This window comes from Oncorhynchus gorbuscha, unplaced genomic scaffold (assembly GCF_021184085.1).
Source record: "Oncorhynchus gorbuscha isolate QuinsamMale2020 ecotype Even-year unplaced genomic scaffold, OgorEven_v1.0 Un_scaffold_576, whole genome shotgun sequence".
NCBI classification, from domain to species: Eukaryota; Metazoa; Chordata; class Actinopteri; order Salmoniformes; family Salmonidae; genus Oncorhynchus; species Oncorhynchus gorbuscha.
In genome coordinates, this window is record NW_025745411.1 from 393,620 (window position 1) to 406,103 (window position 12,484).

General features: G+C 41.8%; 1 protein-coding gene and 1 pseudogene across 1 annotated transcript in view; one reads left to right on the forward strand and one right to left on the reverse strand.

Moving 5' to 3' along the window:
- Window positions 1–12,484, reverse strand: part of LOC124018745 (nuclear pore complex protein Nup107-like) — a 230,538-nt gene that overhangs the window by 144,024 nt on the left and 74,030 nt on the right. The gene's annotated exons all lie outside the window — the stretch shown is intronic.
- Window positions 9,186–12,484, forward strand: part of LOC124018749 — an 11,979-nt pseudogene continuing 8,680 nt past the window's right edge.

The following is a 12,484-nucleotide window of genomic DNA, read 5'->3' on the forward strand; positions in this document are numbered from 1 at the left end:
GCTGGACCCGGGATCGAGTCCCGGGTTACGCCTTCCATATATGTAGCTTAAATCATGACACTACACATGAACCTTGCTTGAGAGGTGATGATGGGTAGTGGACGGATGAAGATTCTGATAATAGGTATGACGTTTTTTTACCAGCAGGTGGAGTCCTGTCTCCGCTATGCCTAAAGATCTGCAGGTCAGGGATTGGTCTACTGTCGTCAGTCGCCTGGGCAACCAGCCAGACCCACACCACCATAAACCCAGATCTGTCAGTTGATTTATTTATTCAGGGGAAAACCAATGAGACCAGGGTCTCATCCCCCAGGGTGCCCTGATTTACAGTACTACAACAATAAATAAATAAAAAACGATGTGAAACCAAACAGTAATCAATACAATGTCTAATAAAATGTTTTTTAAAAAGCACAACAACGTTCCTTTCCTCAGCCACTAGGTCCCCAACACACTAAACTGCACCAGAATATCCAATTGTTATTCGTTCTGCAAATTGTTCCAGCAGTGAGGCACATTAAAACTAAAAGCAGATTCTCCTAATTCGGTGGCGACCCGAGGAACCTCAGAGAGTTAACCAACCATGTGTAGTAGAGCTTTATAAACCAAACAAAAAGGGAATAAGGAAGTGACCTACTGGACTTTAATGAGGACCAGATACAGGATGTAGTGATGAGTAGGAAGTGATCTACTGGACTTTAATGAGGACCAGACAACCTTTAGATACAGGATGTAGTGATGAGTAGGAAGTGATCTACTGGACTAATGAGGACCAGATACAGGATGTAGTGATGAGTAGGAAGTGATCTACTGGACTTTAATGAGGACCAGACAACCTTTAGATACAGGATGTAGTGATGAGTAGGAAGTGATCTACTGGAGTTTAATGAGGACCAGATACAGGATGTAGTGATGAGTATGAAGTGATCTACTGGACTTTAATGAGGACCAGATACAGGATATAGTGATGAGTAGGAAGTGATCTACTGGACTTTAATGAGGACCAGACAACAGGATGTAGTGATGAGTAGGAAGTGATCTACTGGACTAATGAGGACCAGACAACCTTTAGATACAGGATATAGTGATGAGTAGGAAGTGATCTACTGGAGTTTAATGAGGACCAGATACAGGATGTAGTGATGAGTAGGAAGTGACCTACTGTACTTTAATGAGGACCAGACAACCTTTAGATACAGGATGTAGTGATGAGTAGGAAGTGATCTACTGGACTTTAATGAGGACCAGACAACCTTTAGATACAGGATGTAGTGATGAGTAGGAAGTGATCTACTGGACTTTAATGAGGACCAGATACAGGATGTAGTGATGAGTAGGAAGTGATCTACTGGACTTTAATGAGGACCAGACAACCTTTTTGATACAGGATGTAGTGATGAGTAGGAAGTGATCTACTGGACTAATGAGGACCAGATACAGGATGTAGTGATGAGTAGGAAGTGATCTACTGGACTTTAATGAGGACCAGACAACCTTTAGATACAGGATGTAGTGATGAGTAGGAAGTGATCTACTGGACTAATGAGGACCAGATACAGGATGTAGTGATGAGTAGGAAGTGATCTACTGGACTTTAATGAGGACCAGACAACCTTTAGATACAGGATGTAGTGATGAGTAGGAAGTGATCTACTGGAGTTTAATGAGGACCAGATACAGGATGTAGTGATGAGTAGGAAGTGATCTACTGGACTTTAATGAGGACCAGATACAGGATGTAGTGATGAGTAGGAAGTGATCTACTGGACTTTAATGAGGACCAGACAACCTTTAGATACAGGATGTAGTGATGAGTAGGAAGTGATCTACTGGACTTTAATGAGGACCAGACAACAGGATGTAGTGATGAGTAGGAAGTGATCTACTGGACTTTAATGAGGACCAGATACAGGATGTAGTGATGAGTAGGAAGTGATCTACTGGAGTTTAATGAGGACCAGATACAGGATGTAGTGATGAGTAGGAAGTGATCTACTGGACTTTAATGAGGACCAGATACAGGATATAGTGATGAGTAGGAAGTGATCTACTGGAGTTTAATGAGGACCAGATACAGGATGTAGTGATGAGTAGGAAGTGATCTACTGGACTTTAATGAGGACCAGATACAGGATATAGTGATGAGTAGGAAGTGATCTACTGGACTTTAATGAGGACCAGACAACCTTTAGATACAGGATATAGTGATGAGTAGGAAGTGATCTACTGGACTTGAATGAGGACCAGATACAGGATGTAGTGATGAGTAGGAAGTGATCTACTGGACTTTAATGAGGACCAGATACAGGATGTAGTGATGAGTAGGAAGTGATCTACTGGACTTTAATGAGGACCCGATACAGGATGTAGTGATGAGTAGGAAGTGATCTACTGGACTTTAATGAGGACCAGATACAGGATGTAGTGATGAGTAGGAAGTGATCTACTGGACTTTAATGAGGACCAGATACAGGATGTAGTGATGAGTAGGAAGTGATCTACTGGACTTTAATGAGGACCAGACAACATGATGTAGTGATGAGTAGGAAGTGATCTACTGGACTTTAATGAGGACCAGATACAGTATGTAGTGATGAGTAGGAAGTGATCTACTGGACTTTAATGAGGACCAGATACAGGATATAGTGATGAGTAGGAAGTGATCTACTGGACTTTAATGAGGACCAGATACAGGATGTAGTGATGAGTAGGAAGTGATCTACTGGACTTTAATGAGGACCAGATACAGGATGTAGTGATGAGTAGGAAGTGATCTACTGGACTTTAATGAGGACCAGATACAGTATGTAGTGATGAGTAGGAAGTGATCTACTGGACTTTAATGAGGACCAGATACAGGATATAGTGATGAGTAGGAAGTGATCTACTGGACTTTAATGAGGACCAGATACATGATGTAGTGATGAGTAGGAAGTGATCTACTGGACTTTAATGAGGACCAGATACAGGATGTAGTGATGAGTAGGAAGTGATCTACTGGACTTTAATGAGGACCAGATACAGTATGTAGTGATGAGTAGGAAGTGATCTACTGGACTTTAATGAGGACCAGATACAGGATATAGTGATGAGTAGGAAGTGATCTACTGGACTTTAATGAGGACCAGACAACCTTTAGATACAGGATATAGTGATGAGTAGGAAGTGATCTATGGGACTTTAATGAGGACCAGATACAGGATGTAGTGATGAGTAGGAAGTGATCTACTGGACTTTAATGAGGACCAGACAACAGGATGTAGTGATGAGTAGGAAGTGATCTACTGGACTTTAATGAGGACCAGACAACCTTTAGATACAGGATATAGTGATGAGTAGGAAGTGATCTACTGGACTTTAATGAGGACCAGACAACATGATGTAGTGATGAGTAGGAAGTGATCTACTGGACTTTAATGAGGACCAGATACAGGATGTAGTGATGAGTATTAAAACTGTCACCTGCGATAAAACCAATGGCACTATGTTAGACTGCATTCTGGTAAATGGTGTCACCGTAGTCAACAACTGTAACAGTCTTGTCCCATCACTGCAACGCCGAGAGCCATGCTTCCTCTGAAACACGATCCCGCCAAGCTGCACTGCTTCTTGACACACTGCTCGCTTAACCCGGAAGCCAGCCGCACCAATGTGTCGGAGGAAACACTGTACTACAGATAGATGAGAATATCTCATGTTCTCGACTGAAGTCAGCGTGCATGCGCCTGGCTGCCACAAGGAGTCGCTAGAGAGCGATGGGACAAGGATATCCCAGCCAGGCCAAACCCTCCCTTAACCTGGATGACGCTGGGCCAAACCCTCCCCTAACCCGGACGACGCTGGGCCAAACCCTCCCCTAACCCGGACGACGCTGGGCCAAACCCTCCCCTAACCCGGACGACGCTGGGCCAAACCCTCCCCTAAACCGGACGATGCTGGGCCAAACCCTCTCCTAACCCGGACTACGCTGGGCCAAACCCTCCCCTAACCCAGAAGACGCTGGGCCAAACCCTCCCCTAACCCGGACGACGCGGGGCCAAACCCTCCCCTAACCCAGAAGACGCGGGGCCAAACCGTCTCCTAACCCGGACGACGCTGGGCCAAACCGTCTCCTAACCCGGACGACGCTGGGCCAAACCGTCTCCTAACCCGGACGACGCTGGGCCAAACCCTCCCCTAACCCGGACGACGCTGGGCCAAACCCTCTCCTAACCCAGAAGACGCTGGGCCAAACCGTCTCCTAACCCGGACGACGCTGGGCCAAACCCTCCCCTAACCTGGACGACGCTGGGCCAAACCCTCTCCTAACCCAGAAGACGCTGGGCCAAACCCTCCCCTAACCCAGAAGACGCTGGGCCAAACCCTCCCCTAACCCGGAAGACGCTGGGCCAAACCCTCCCCTAACCCAGAAGACGCTGGGCCAAACCCTCCCCTAACCCAGAAGACGCTGGGCCAAACCCTCCCCTAAACCGGAAGACGCTGGGCCAAACCCTCTCCTAACCCAGAAGACGCTGGGCCAAACCCTCTCCTAACCCGGAAGACGCTGGGCCAAACCCTCCCCTAACCCAGAAGACGCTGGGCCAAACCCTCCCCTAACCCAGAAGACGCTGGGCCAATTGTGCGCTGCCTCATGGGTTAAATGTTAAATCCGTGTCAATCCAAATGCCCAGATATTTATAGGCAAGAACCCGATCGATAGGAGAACCATTCAATACCTGGAGGAATAATACCTGGAGGAATAATACCTGGAGGGATAATACCTGGAGGGGTAATACCTGGAGGGGTAATACCTGGAGGGGTAATACCTGGAGGGGTAATACCTGGAGGGGTAATACCTGGAGGAATAATACCTGGAGGGATAATACCTGGAGGGATAATACCTGGAGGGATAATACCTGGAGGGACAATACCTGGAGGGGTAATACCTGGAGGGGTAATACCTGGAGGAATAATACCTGGAGGGACAATACCTGGAGGGGTAATACCTGGAGGGACAATACCTGGAGGGATAATACCTGGAGGGACAATACCTGGAGGGGTAATACCTGGAGGGATAATACCTGGAGGAATAATACCTGGAGGGATAATACCTGGAGGGGTAATACCTGGAGGGATAATACCTGGAGGGATAATACCTGGAGGGATAATACTTGGAGGGATAATACCTGGAGGGGTAATACCTGGAGGGGTAATACCTGGAGGGGTAATACCTGGAGGGATAATACCTGGAGGGGTAATACCTGGAGGGATAATACCTGGAGGAATAATACCTGGAGGGATAATACCTGGAGGGATAATACCTGGAGGGATAATACCTGGAGGGGTAATACCTGGAGGGATAATACCTGGAGGGATAATACCTGGAGGGATAATACCTGGAGGGGTAATACCTGGAGGGAGTCCCAACATTACCAGTCAGAATGTAATATCTAGTGTCTAGTCCCAACATTAACCAATCAGAATGTAATATCTATTGACTCTAGTCCCAACATTAACCAATCAGAATGTAATATCTATTGACTCTAGTCCCAACATTAACCAGTCAGAATGTAATATCTATTGTCTAGTCCCAACATTAACCAATCAGAATGTAATATCTATTGTCTAGTCCCAACATTAACCAGTCAGAATGTAATATCTATTGTCTAGTCCCAACATTAACCAATCAGAATGTAATATCTATTGTCTAGTCCCAACATTAACCAGTCAGAATGTAATATCTATTGTCTAGTCCCAACATTAACCAGTCAGAATGTAATATCTATTGTCTAGTCCCAACATTAACCAATCAGAATGTAATATCTATTGTCTAGTCCCAACATTAACCAATCAGAATGTAATATCTATTGTCTAGTCCCAACATTAACCAGTCAGAATGTAATATCTATTGTCTAGTCCCAACATTAACCAATCAGAATGTAATATCTATTGTCTAGTCCCAACATTAACCAGTCAGAATGTAATATCTATTGTCTAGTCCCAACATTAACCAGTCAGAATGTAATATCTATTGTCTAGTCCCAACATTAACCAATCAGAATGTAATATCTATTGTCTAGTCCCAACATTAACCAATCAGAATGTAATATCTATTGTCTAGTCCCAACATTAACCAATCAGAATGTAATATCTATTGTCTAGTCCCAACATTAACCAATCAGAATGTAATATCTATTGTCTAGTCCCAACATTAACCAATCAGAATGTAATATCTATTGTCTAGTCCCAACATTAACCAATCAGAATGTAATATCTATTGTCTAGTCCCAACATTAACCAATCAGAATGTAATATCTATTGTCTAGTCCCAACATTAACCAATCAGAATGTAATATCTATTGTCTAGTCCCAACATTAACCAATCAGAATGTAATATCTATTGTCTAGTCCCAACATTAACCAGTCAGAATGTAATATCTATTGTCTAGTCCCAACATTAACCAATCAGAATGTAATATCTATTGTCTAGTCCCAACATTAACCAATCAGAATGTAATATCTATTGTCTAGTCCCAACATTAACCAGTCAGAATGTAATATCTATTGTCTAGTCCCAACATTAACCTGTCAGAATGTAATATCTATTGTCTAGTCCCAACATTAACCAATCAGAATGTAATATCTATTGTCTAGTCCCAACATTAACCAGTCAGAATGTAATATCTATTGTCTAGTCCCAACATTAACCAGTCAGAATGTAATATCTATTGTCTAGTCCCAACATTAACCAGTCAGAATGTAATATCTATTGTCTAGTCCCAACATTAACCAATCAGAATGTAATATCTATTGTCTAGTCCCAACATTAACCAGTCAGAATGTAATATCTATTGTCTAGTCCCAACATTAACCAATCAGAATGTAATATCTATTGTCTAGTCCCAACATTAACCAGTCAGAATGTCATATCTATTGTCTAGTCCCAACATTAACCAATCAGAATGTAATATCTATTGTCTAGTCCCAACATTAACCAGTCAGAATGTAATATCTATTGTCTAGTCCCAACATTAACCAGTCAGAATGTAATATCTATTGTCTAGTCCCAACATTAACCAGTCAGAATGTAATATCTATTGACTCTAGTCCCAACATTAACCAATCAGAATGTAATATCTATTGTCTAGTCCCAACATTAACCAGTCAGAATGTAATATCTATTGTCTAGTCCCAACATTAACCAATCAGAATGTAATATCTATTGTCTAGTCCCAACATTAACCAATCAGAATGTAATATCTATTGTCTAGTCTAGTCCCAACATTAACCAATCAGAATGTAATATCTATTGTCTAGTCCCAACATTAACCAGTCAGAATGTCATATCTATTGTCTAGTCCCAACATTAACCAATCAGAATGTAATATCTATTGTCTAGTCCCAACATTAACCAGTCAGAATGTAATATCTATTGTCTAGTCCCAACATTAACCAGTCAGAATGTAATATCTATTGTCTAGTCCCAACATTAACCAGTCAGAATGTAATATCTATTGTCTAGTCCCAACATTAACCAATCAGAATGTAATATTTATTGTCTAGTCCCAACATTAACCAATCAGAATGTAATATCTATTGTCTAGTCCCAACATTAACCAGTCAGAATGTAATATCTATTGTCTAGTCCCAACATTAACCAATCAGAATGTAATATCTATTGTCTAGTCCCAACATTAACCAATCAGAATGTAATATCTATTGTCTAGTCTAGTCCCAACATTAACCAATCAGAATGTAATATCTATTGTCTAGTCCCAACATTAACCAGTCAGAATGTCATATCTATTGTCTAGTCCCAACATTAACCAATCAGAATGTAATATCTATTGTCTAGTCCCAACATTAACCAGTCAGAATGTAATATCTATTGTCTAGTCCCAACATTAACCAGTCAGAATGTAATATCTATTGTCTAGTCCCAACATTAACCAGTCAGAATGTAATATCTATTGTCTAGTCCCAACATTAACCAATCAGAATGTAATATTTATTGTCTAGTCCCAACATTAACCAATCAGAATGTAATATCTATTGTCTAGTCCCAACATTAACCAATCAGAATGTAAGAACATGAGTGTTCATATGATTCTTAGAATGTCTTTCCATTGTTACATTAGCTGAAATGCTCAGTGGTCGTTGGGTATACACTTTACAGTTAGAAATATGTTGAAACTGTATCCATCCTTAATTATAAAGTATTTCAGAGTGCACCATGGCTCTTTCTGCCCACAGGTTAAACACCTGTTAGGTTTATGCTATACTATGGCGTTGAGTCACTGGACTTTGACCAGATATGTTTGCATTCAAAGATCAACTGTATCTAGAACATAGATACTGAGCACTCGTCACCGGGAAGGACATTAAAGTAAAACACTCAGACCATAACAGTCTATTTCATCTGGGACAGGTACAGTAAAACACTCAGACCATAACAGTCTATTTCACCTGGGACAGGTACAGTAAAACACTCAGACCATAACAGTCTATTTCACCTGGGACAGGTACAGTAAAACACTCAGACATAACAGTCTATTTCACCTGGGACAGGTACAGTAAAACACTCAGACCATAACAGTCTATTTCACCTGGGACAGGTACAGTAAAACACCCAGACCATAACAGTCTATTTCACCTGGGACAGGTACAGTAAAACACTCAGACATAACAGTCTATTTCACCTGGGACAGGTACAGTAAAACACTCAGACCATAACAGTCTATTTCACCTGGGACAGGTACAGTAAAACACTCAGACCATAACAGTCTATTTCACCTGGGACAGGTACAGTAAAACACTCAGACCATAACAGTCTATTTCACCTGGGACAGGTACAGTTCAGTCATACATAATGGGCAGTAATCGCTCATGTACGAGTCAAATTCAAAAACATATTGTTCATATATTTCTACATCATGGTTATTTTACAATTTGTTCATCTCTATATATTGTCGTTTTTAAAAATGACAATAAGCTCCTGTTTCGTGTAATTTAGTATGAAACCATTGACCATACTTTTCTTAACATCGTTATTATTAGGCTGATGCTACGTCATTTTATTCCCCTACAATTCCTTAATAGCATAACGTTACCTGTTGAACAAAAGCAACATGATAGAAGGAGATGGATGGTTTAAACTAAGACACCGTGGTGAGTTATTATTCGCTCCAGTAAGACCAGAGGGCAGGGTGGCCTAGCTCCTACGAAGCACTAGATCTACTCAGGGGTTTTCTAAAGCTATTCATCTTCACGTTGATTCCAGTTCAGGTTGGTTAAACTCATCCGCACTACAAACGGTGCATATTGCTCGTCCGCCTGCGGCTAACCAACTCCAGCAGGTTTGTAAAACTACAAACCACAAGGCGGATACAACTTCCACTCGGTTCAACTCGGTACATTCCACCCAGAGGAAGTCTTGTGTAGTTTATATCCACCAAGGGGGATATTTCTGCAACATCTTTCTAGTTGTAGCCAAAGGATTTTCTACAATTTCAACATTAGCGAAGCGAACAGCACAGTCACATTGGTTAGAAAGCAACATGATGACATTGTTAATAATATTGCGGCAGTGGAAACGCAAGTCGAGCTAGAATAACCAAGACCAGCCCGGGTTGACTGCAGAGTGCCAGGCTGTAGTAGATATGGCTGTTTTCCCCCTTGTCGGATTCGAACCGAGGTACGTTTCAACAGGTCTTGCTCTTGGTTTACGACATTTCTGTTGAGAAAAGACCATACCACAAATGGACCATATTACACGCGTTAGACCGGATATAGAACAGCTGGACCATATTACACGCGTTAGACCGGATATAGAACAGCTGGACCATTACACACGTTAGACCGGATATAGAACAGCTGGACCATTACACACGCTTTAGACCGGATATATAATTCCCAGATTTTGCCCAACCCAGAAACGAGAGAACTTACCCATCCTGCGTTAGAAGTTCAGAACAAGAAAGTGTAGGCTATATAGAAATGACTCCCGTTAAAACATTTTTTTTTTTTAAACAATAAAATTTATATCAGCCTAATCGAGGTGTCGATTACATCACGGACGACAGTGTTTGAAATTGAAAAACGGATGCGTGGGATTTATATAAATGCAACTCTGCACATCCAATGACAATGCCGGCGATGGGAATAAAATGTAGAGACGCTTGTTGATTTGACAGCTACAAAGCAGCTACACCTCTGACACCGCCGGGGTTACCGCGGATCCAATTCAACCCTGGCAGGAATGGAGAAGAGGTGATCATTAGCAGTCATGACGACATGGACACGTGATTTAAATCACCAGACTATTTGGATGTATCTGTTTAGTAAATGTTTGATTTCTAAGAAGAGAACGTTTTGAAATAATAGAGAACTATTCTCATTCGATATTGAGCTGTCACTGTGTTAATAACCACTATGCTGGATCTCTGTTTAGGGGTCAGTGCTCTAAAATGAGTCTCTCGGGTGAACTTGACACAGAAGCTAACAGGTGAGATGAACATTTTACTTCCATATCTGAACTACGAGTAAATGAGACCTCGTGTTTGATACTGTGTGACTACAAACATCCCTGGGCCAAAATCACTGGCACCACCACTACTACTGCAACAACCACTACTACTACTACTGCTACAACAACCACTACTACTGCTACTACTACAACAACCACTACTACTACTGCTACTACAACAACCACTACTACTGCTACTACTACAACAACCACTACTACTGCTACTGCTACTACTACAACAACCACTACCACTACTACTGCTACTACTACTACAACCACTACTACTACAACCACTACTACTGCTACTACTACAACCGCTACTACAACAACCACTACTACTACTACTACTGCTACTTCTACAACCGCTACTACTACAACTACTACTACTACTACAATCACTACTACTGCTACTACTACAACCGCTACTACTACAACCACTACTACTGCTACTGCTACTACTACAACAACCACTACTACTGCTACTGCTACTACTACAACAACCACTACCACTACTACTGCTACTACTACTACAACCACTACTACTACAACCACTACTACTGCTACTACTACAACCGCTACTACAACAACCACTACTACTACTACTACTGCTACTTCTACAACCGCTACTACTACAACAATCACTACTACTACAATCACTACTACTGCTACTACTACAACCGCTACTACTACAACCACTACTACTGCTACTGCTACTACTACAACAACCACTACTACTGCTACTACTACAACAACCACTACTACTGCTACTGCTACTACTACAACAACCACTACCACTACTACTGCTACTACTACTACAACCACTACTACTACAACCACTACTACTGCTACTACTACAACCGCTACTACTACAACCACTACTACTGCTACTGCTACTACTACAACAACCACTACTACTGCTACTGCTACTACTACAACAACCACTACTACTACTACTACTACTACTACAACCGCTACTACTACAACCACTACTACTGCTACTACTACAACCGCTACTACTACAACAACTACCACTACTACTGCAACAACCACTACTACTACTACTGCTACTACTACAACCACTACTACTACTACTACTGCTACTACTACAACCGCTACTACTACAACCACTACTACTGCTACTACTACAACAACAACAACTACTACTACAACAACCACTACTACTGCAACTACTACAACCGCTACTACTACAACCACTACTACAACCGCTACTACTACAACAACCACTACTACTGCTACTACTACACTACCACTACTACTGCTACTACTACAACCGCTACTACTGCTGGTCCTTCTGTAGCTCAGTTGGTAGAGCATGGCGCTTGTAACGCCAGGGTAGTGGGTTCGATTCCCGGGACCACCCATACGTAGAATGTATGCACACATGACTGTAAAAAAGCGTAAAAGCGTCTGCTAAATGGCATATATTATTATTATTATTATATTATATTATTACTACTACAACTGCTACTACTACAACAACTACCACTACTACTGCAACAACCACTACTACTACTACTGCTACTACTACAACCACTACTACTACTACTGCTGCTACTACTACAACCGCTACTACTACAACCACTACTACTGCTACTACTACAACAACAACCACTACTACTACTACTGCTACAACAACCACTACTACTACTACTGCAACTACTACAACCGCTACTACTACAACCACTACTACAACCGCTACTACTACAACCACTACTACTGCTACTACTACAAAAACCACCGCTACTACTGCTACTACTACTACCACTACTACTACAACCGCTGCTACTACAACCACTACTACTGCTACTACTACAACCGCTACTACTACAACCACTACTACTGCTACTACTACAACCACTACTACTGCTACAACCACTACTACAACCACTACTACTGCTACTACTACAAAAATCACCACTACTACTACAACCGCTACTACTACTACTACTACTACTACTA